The following is an 8,926-nucleotide window of genomic DNA, read 5'->3' on the forward strand; positions in this document are numbered from 1 at the left end:
CATGCCCTTGGTAGGCGACACCTTGAGGAATACTTTGTCACCAATAAGGAACTTTAGATCCTTCCACCTTTGGTCTGCATAGCCCTTCTGCCTAGACTGGGCAGCCTTGATTCACTCGTGGATCAAGTCCACCTTCTCACAGGTTGCTTAGATCAGTTCTAGCCCAAGGATACGTCGCTCACCTACTTCGTCCCAGTACAATGGAGTATGACACTTCTTCCAATACTGAGCTTCAAATGAAGCCATTCCAATAGTAGCTTGATAACTGTTGTTGTAGGCAAATTCAATAAATGAGATATGCTCATCCTAATTGCCCTGTATATCAATGGCATAGGCTCGAAGCAAGTCTTCCAATATTTTTATTGTCCTCTCTAACTGTCCGTCAGTTTGTGGATGGAAGGTAGTGGTAAAACTCAATAGGGTACCCATAGCTCTCTAGAATCCACCCCAAAACTTGGATGTGAACCTAGGGTCCCGATCCAAGATAACGCTATCTGAAACTCTGTGTAGCGAACCACATTATCAATGTATAAGCGGGCCAGCTTATCCATAGAATAAGTAACCTTGATTGGGATGAAATGAGCTATCTTCGTTAACCTATTCATAATAACCCATAGAGCATCTACACCTCTGGGTATACGAGGCAGTCCAGTGATGAAGTCCATGGTGATGTGTTCTCACTTCCATTCTGGCACGAGCAAAGATTGTAGAAGGCCATAGGGCCGTTGTCTATATGCTTTCACTTGCTGACAAGTGAGGCACTGGGTCACAAATTTAGCTACATCCCTCTTCATTCCACTCCGCCAGTAGTGTCCTTTCAGGTCCTTGTACATTTTAGTACTACCTGGGTGAATTGAATAGGGAGAATCATGTGCTTCTGACAATACTTCCTTTCTCAGCTGATCATCCTTAGGGACACATAGGCAATCTCTAAACATGAGAATACCACTATCTATCAATGTGAAATCCAGATCTCGCTATGTGTTACCCTGGATAGCTTCAATTATCTCCTGAAAGTGTTCATCTGAAGCCTGAGCTGACTTAATCCTTTTCATCAAGGTTGATTGCACAGATAAGGCTGCTAGAGATAGAGTAACACCCTCTATCAGTAATTCCAAATCCATCCTTCTAGCTTCTTTAACCAGTTCTTTACTGACAGCTAAGGATGCGATGGACAAGGTTTGGGACTTCTGACTAAGAGCATTCGCCACGACATTTGCCTTACCCGGATGATAATGGATGGTGTAATTATAGTCCTTCATGAGTCCCAACCAACGCCTCTGTCTCATGTTGAGTTCCTTCTAAGTAAAGAAATATTTGAGGCTTTTATGGTCACTATAGATCTCACTCTTCTCCCCATACAAATAATGTCTCCAGATCTTCAAGGCAAAAACCACAGCCACCAAGTCTAAGTCATGAGTTGGGTAATTCCTTTCATAATCTTTCAATTGATGAAAAGTGTAGGCTACCACTCTTTCATCTTGCATCAAAACACAGCCGAGGCCCATCTTTGAAGCATCACAGTAAACTACCATCCCTCCGGTACCATTTGGAATAGTAAGTACTTGAGCCAAAATCAGTCGTTGCTTCAAATCTTGGAAGTTCCTCTTGTAGTCATCTAACCACTCAAACTTCACTCCCTTCCGGGTCAGTCGAGTCATAGGAGCATAGATTTTTGAAAAGTTCTCAATAAATCTCCTATAATAGTCGGCTACTGACTGTACCTTACCGGGGTCAACTTCAATACCCTTCGTAGAAATCAAATGACCTAGGAAAGGCACTTGCTGTAACTAGAAATCGCACTTGCTGAACTTAGCATACAGTTGCTTTTCTCTCAGGCGTTGTAGCACAAAGCGAAGGTGGTTAGCATGTTCTTCTTCGCTCTTGGAGTAGACCAGGATGTCGTTAATAAATACGATAACGTACTTATCCAGCACGTCGTGAAACACCCTGTTCATTAATTCCATAAAAGCTGTCGTGGCATTGATCAGCCTGAAGGACATAACCAGAAACTCGTAGTATCTATTTCACGATCTGAACGCGGTCTTGCTGATGTCACTACCTCTGATCTTCAATTGATGATACCCTGAGCAGAGATCAATCTTGGAAAATACCCTTGCGCCTTATAATTGGTCGAATAAGTCATCGATCCTAGGCAGCGGGTACCGATTTATGATTGTAAGCTTGTTGAGTTCACGGTAGTCAATGCACATACACATACTACCGTCCTTCTTCTTTACAAACAAAATAGGTGCACCCTAAGGGGAAACACTTGGCCTGATGAAGCCCTTCTTCAATAGATCATTAAGCTGCTCTTGAAGTTCTTTCAATTCTGATGGGGGCATTCTATATGGGGCCTTAGACACTGGAGCAGCACTGAGCACCAAGTCAATCATAAATTCTGTCTCCTGATCCGATGGTAATCGTGTGAGGTCTTCTGGAAAGACATCAGGAAAATCTCTTACTATACTTATTTCTTCCATAGGTGTAATCTTAGCTTCAGTGTCTAGTATGGAGGCTAAGTAACATTGACAACCTTGCGCTAAGAGCTCCTGAACTTGGAAAGCCGAAATGATTGTCTTTCTATGCTTTTTACTTTTTTTGCCCTTGAACATAAATTCATTGCCTTCCTCTGACTTAAAGCGTATCTTCCTCTTTGTTCAGATCAGGCTAGCTCCGTGAGTGGACAACCAATCCATCCCCATAATGATATCAAAATGTCTCATATCTAGGGTTAGCAAACTGGCCTCAAGTCCATGGTTGCTTACTCGAACAGGGTGAGAGTTGAAGGCTTGGTTAAGCTCGACTTTGCTTCCAGTCGGTGTGCAAACTGTCAACTTTTGTTCCATTCTGGCCAGCTCAATTGGTAATTTCTAGGCAAAAGAAGGTGATATAAAGGAGTGCGACGCTCCCAAGTTAAATAACACATAGGCAGGTAAGGAGCACACAGAAATCATGCCTGACAAACATCGAATAGCCAAACATGATAAACTCAACATAAAGAATTTTACTAAGGTGGTTGAGTACAATACCTGTGATGACACCAGGGTTAGACTGGGCTGCTTCATGAGTGACAGAATAAACTCACCCCTGAGTCTTACTTACTGGAGGAGACATAAGTGGGCGATTAGCAATCTTGGCTTGGGGCACCTTGGAAGTCACAATTGGCCATGAACCTGGCTGTTGAGGTTGTGGACAATCCTGGACCATGTGGCCGGACTCGTTGCAATTGTAACAAATAAGAGTCTGGGTCCCATAATAAGGAGCAGATGTAGCTTTAGGCTCCTGGGTCACATCAGGTCTACGAGATTGAATTGGAGCTACATTGGTGTAGGCCCCTCTCCTTTGGGACTTGTTAGGTCCCCTAGAGTCATGAGATGGCATTGGCCTTTTGCCTGCTTGTATGGCCCTGTAATTCTCCCTCTGCTGATTTTCTATCAACTTGGCAGCTTCAACCACTTCTGCATAGGTGGGGTACTTGTGTAGTACCACAAAAGTACTTAAGCTGGCCCTAAGTCCCCTTTCAAACCTTCTTACTTTCACGTCCTCAGTCTTCAAGTGTATCAGAGCAAAGTAGAAATACTCCTCAAAGATCTGTTGATATTCAAGGACCGACTTAGATCTCTAACTGAGGCTCATAAATTCAATTTCTTTCTTCTCTCAAAAATTCCTTGGGAAGTAATTCTCGAGAAAGGCTTCTGTAAACTGAGCCCAAGTTGCATTTGGGTACTTGGTCCAGAAATGTTTCTTCGAGGAACGCCACCATGCATCAACCTCACCTCGAAGTTGGAAAGTAGCACATCGAATCTTCTCAAGGTTACTACACGGTAGTACCTCAAAGATCCTTTTGAGATCCCGTATCCAGGTAGCCGGGAACATAGAGTCATGGATCAACTTATAATAAGTAGGTGGACGGTGCTTTTGGAACTTCTCAGAAAGTTTGGAGGCATCGGCCCATTCCGGCACCACATTCCGGACTGGTAAGGCAGCCGGAGCAGGAGGAGGTGGATTCTGGAATACTTGCACTGCAGGAACTTCATTTGTAGCTAGCCCAGGAGGAGGAATGATAGGAGTTGTGTTAGCTGTGGGATTAGGGATTTCGTGCACCAGAGGTGGCACTCTTGGCCCTTCCTGACCAACATTTTGAAATTGGGCAGTCACATTCTGCATAAAAGTGCGCTGCTCATCCTGAGATTCCTGATGTTCCCTTTGTATATTGCATAAAATGTTCCCTAGGAGTGCGGCAACATCCATATTAGTGTTCACTAGAGGCGGCGTAGGAAAATTTTCCTCAAAAATGTCCCCGGTGTCATCCCTAAGAGGGGAACCATTCCGGTTGCGGGTATTGACCATGGTTTAGCACCTGATATTGATAAGATGTTTCACATGTTAGCACAAGGACAAGGGAATAAATGCAAGGTAAGGGGCCTCAAGGGAAAAGAGCACAAAAATATTATACAAGGTGTGTGTACCAACACATAAGGGACACTAGGGCCCTAAGAGTGAGGCTGAGCCAAAAATATAGGCCAGTAGCCCTTTAGAACATGGGCGGATTCATGAACGGATCTAATCTTCTGAGCCCGTTCGTGACTTTGTCATAAAATTTGGCTGGATGGACTAACGGATGGATGGGGAGCATGAGTCCGTTCATTCATCGATTCTCAAGGTGTTCATTGGCCAAAAGGACTGAGCCGAACGGAACTACGGACGGATCCTTAGATCGAAGTTTGGTTCGTTCGTTTGTACAGTTCAACAAACAAAAGGTCAGGATTTTTATACTCTACGGATTCACGGGCGGAATCATGATAGTGAGTTCGATTGTGCGTCCGCTCGAAAATTTTTAGTAAGAATACAAATCACGCCTTTCCCTTTCATTTTGGCTTGTTTAGAGAAGGCGGAGGCATAGAGCAAGGGAAGCCTAACTTCATCCGCTCGAGATTTCTAGCCCTAAGCTTGTGGATTTGGACCTCTTCAACCTCAAATCCCAACATTTTACTTCAAGGTATGTGATTCTTTCCCATCTTGGCTTCCTTGATTTGTTTTTTAATTCTTTCTAGTTTTTTTTTTTAGTTTGGTTTTTCTTTCCCTTCCTTATGATATTGGGTTTGACTACTTTAAAGAATGTTGGAATCTTATGTTTCTTGTTTCCCTAAGTTCCAATTTATTTGTGAATATGCCTCTCTATGTATACACCCATTGATTAGGGCTAGGGTCAGTCAAACCCTTGCCAAACCCGAAATTTCTACTATTTTAGGTAATTAGTTTTGTGGTGGGTAATGTATTTCTTATTCTCCATAGGTTTCACAGGTTTGTTGATTGTTTAATGGCATTGTTACTTGGTTGGCATCATTATCAATGCCCTAAAGGGGAATTGCAAGAATTCCCAAATTTTACCATTTGAGAAGGAATTATTTGATGCTTTGGGGTATGCTTTACTCTTCCTTTGATTTCTCTTACAAGCATGCTACTTGCACAATTTGTGTTTGATTCCTTGTCATTATATGTAAATTTTTTAATTTTTGTGTTTTTTTTTGTATAGTAGGCCTATTAAAATTTTCTTCCTTGATCCCGAGTTCAAGAGAACTATTGTCCTATCAATTTTTCTTTTAATGTTGGTGAATGTGACTCAATTATTTGTTGTGTTTTAGTCTTAAATTTCCATATTTTGTTAAAATTGGAGTGACTAAGCACTCACATTGTCCCTTTGGTTTCATTTGGTGCGTGTAGATTATTTAAGTGGAAAGATGGCTCCCAAGACTAGGGGAAACAGGGCTCTTGCAGCAGCAGTAGCACTGGCTCCAGCCCCAGTCCGCTTTGATGCCAACTTCTTTGTGTCAGTAGAGGCGGGAAGCCTATACAATCGGAAGCTTCATAAATGGAAGACTGAAGTGGGAAGCGATGTCATAGGGAAGAGTTAGTTGCCTTTAAGGTGGGGCCAAGATTTGAGCACTTGGGGTGGTTCAACATGTTGACCTTAACCAAGTACTACTACCCCAAGTTGATTGGGCATTTCTACTCCAACATGATAGTTATTCAGGAGGATGCAGGGAGGCTGCGAATAAACTCTTTTGTGAAGGGAGTTAGGATATCATTCAATGAGATAGAGTTGGGAGTCATTCTTGGGGTTAGTTCTGTTGGAACCCGGGTGTACCATCCACCAGGGAGGGATCCTTTGACTTGTGTGTCGAAGGCAGAGTACAAATAGCTGTACTCTACCATGACTAATGACAAGTACGAGTACAGAATGAATATGACTACTTTTGGTAAGTCATAAGGGATTTTAACCATGATAGCCAAGACCAACCTGGTTCCTATCAAGGGGCACAACACTGAGCCCTCTCTCATGTCTACAACTTTAGGGTACTATCTGCATCAAGGTGTCCAAGTAAGTCTGCCCTTCATCATAGTCAAACACATGGAGCAAGTTTAGTTCAAGTCTAGAATACAAAAGACTCTGCCCTATGGAAGACTTCTCACCCGCATCTTCGAGCATTTCCAGGTTAACCTGGAGGATGAACCACCCTGTGAAAGCTATAAAGAACCTTATGAAATTCCTTGGCCCTAATACAGATCAAATGCAACACATACAGTGATGGGGAGCCAATGGTTCTAGAGGGTGGTGAAGAGATGGGTGCAAAAGGGAGTGATGGTGATGAGGGAGGAGGAGTTCCAGTGTAGTTTGTTGCCGGAGCTTCTAGTTTTGGAACCTCAGATATGGGTACTATTCTTGATGCCTTGAGCCAGCTGAACATGGCCAGGCTCAATTCAGACATCATTTAGGGTTTTGTAGGTATCCATGGACAGTTTGCCTCTTACAACCATCCCTTCAAAAGGATGGAGAAGGACATTAATGACAACAATGTCTACCTGTATTATAAAGGCAACGATGAAGAAGACGGGGGCAACGATGATGAGATGGGGGACTAGACCCCGGGCTATTGGAGTTATATTTTGACTTTCTTTGGTTGATGTCTTTTTTATTTGGATGGATATTTGCTGAATAATGTTTTATTTTGGCTTTTTCTTTGTCTTTTCCTTCTTTTTTTTTTTTTTTTTTGAACAAGTAATTATGGTTCTTTCGGTTGTAATTTTGGAGATTTTCTTGTTGGGTTTGTGTATGGGGTTTGCTCGCCTCTATAGGAGGTTGGGTAGACAGACCACTGGATGTATATGGAACTTACATAGATATATATATTAACTCTTTAACTCATGTCTTGTCCCTATTATTTATCTTATGATTACCGGATTCCACCTTAGCTAGTCTTCTCCCTATGTTGTGCACACATTCCAATTATATCAGTTGAAGGCTTTTAATTTACGCCCTATTGTGTAGAGTAAATCAAGAGTCATTGGTGAACCATGTTTGATGCAGAGCATCACACTCTGATACCACGCTGTCACGACCCTATCCCAAGCTTAGGCCATAAGCACAATCAAGAGGGTGATTAGGATGACACGCGTCACCCCAATTCCCACTAGGATCAATGACATAGTGTTGCAAGTCATGGTCAACAACCAAGGACCCACCCAAATGAATACATTTGCGTATCAAGAAAGGAATATTCCATTAAACATCAGAGATAATATGAGCAGAAGCAATATTTACGTAAGCAGCTACAATATGTTTAGATGGCTAGGTGATACAGTAATAGTTTAACACCGACAACCGCTAACCATGACATAACTACTCAGAATAATAGTAAGTTCTAACAAAAAGTGTTAATGATGGGCACAAAACCCCAAAAGAATCAAAAGGTGGGGACAATCCCCAAACAACATCAGTGTCCGTAAGCACAATCATCACAGGGCAACCATCGTTGTGTTCATCTGACACAAACTCAGGCTCCTCTGCACCAATACTATCGTACTCTACTGGTTGAGCTTCTAAGTCAGCCAAGTAGCTAGCATCTGCATCAAAATCTAAAAATTTGTGTACATAGGAGGTTAGCTCCACTAAGCCAGTGAGGGGAAAGGGGAGTGCACAAACACACAATCACACATAGTCCATAATGCATGTAATGTTAAATATATTTTCTACCTAACAAACAGTCTAAGTCATGGTGTATGCTACTGTGATAACTCGGGAGACACTGAGGGTCACTTAACTTATCGCCCCAGTTAAACCTCACTTATCACAAGGGAGCCTACGCTAATAGAAGCTATAGACCACCCAGTGGCAGACCCTGATAGCCATCACTACCCCTGACCTGGCCTCTCCCACCTCCACATGCAACAGGTGCTCAGTCTATCTAACACATAAACCCCTGTTGGCAAGGGTCGTTGCATAAGGGAGAATAAATTCTAGCCACAGATAAACTACATGCAAGTCCTATCATCCCGAGAGGTATTATGGGTGCATCAACGTCCTATTCCATCTAGTACCCTGGTACTAGCACGGCACGACGCATACAGACCAGGATGGCAAGCAATGAATATCACAAGAATCTTTGGGGTTCCGGCACAGGCATACACGGCACTGTAACCCATTATAAGAAGTAAAGTAAACATATCCACATTTCATCAATTCGTATCCAACATGGTTTTATATGCAAAGATGCAACATGATAAGGATGAATGCCAGACATAAAAACCATCATGAAATTTATATAGTTATATTTTATATATCAAGCCCAAACATCACCCAAAACCCACTCATAGTTCGCTTGCTTGTCGTTCGGTGTGTTCGGCAAGGTTTGCCTTAGTGCACGTACTCCCGTATAGATTCTAAAGTTTAAGGATGCGTGAGAATAATGTTAGAAGCGTATAGGTGGGTTCCATGAAGGGCCCCAATAACTCAATTAAAGTTTGGGTCAAGACAGGAGGGGCGGATCTAGGAACGGAGGCAACCAGGTGAGTTCGATCGTGGATTTATCTAGGCCAAACCCCAAAAATATATGGAACGGACTCATGGACGGATGTGGAACAT

The sequence above is a fragment of the Telopea speciosissima genome, chromosome 10 (assembly GCF_018873765.1).
Source record: "Telopea speciosissima isolate NSW1024214 ecotype Mountain lineage chromosome 10, Tspe_v1, whole genome shotgun sequence".
In the NCBI taxonomy this organism is placed as follows: domain Eukaryota; kingdom Viridiplantae; phylum Streptophyta; class Magnoliopsida; order Proteales; family Proteaceae; genus Telopea; species Telopea speciosissima.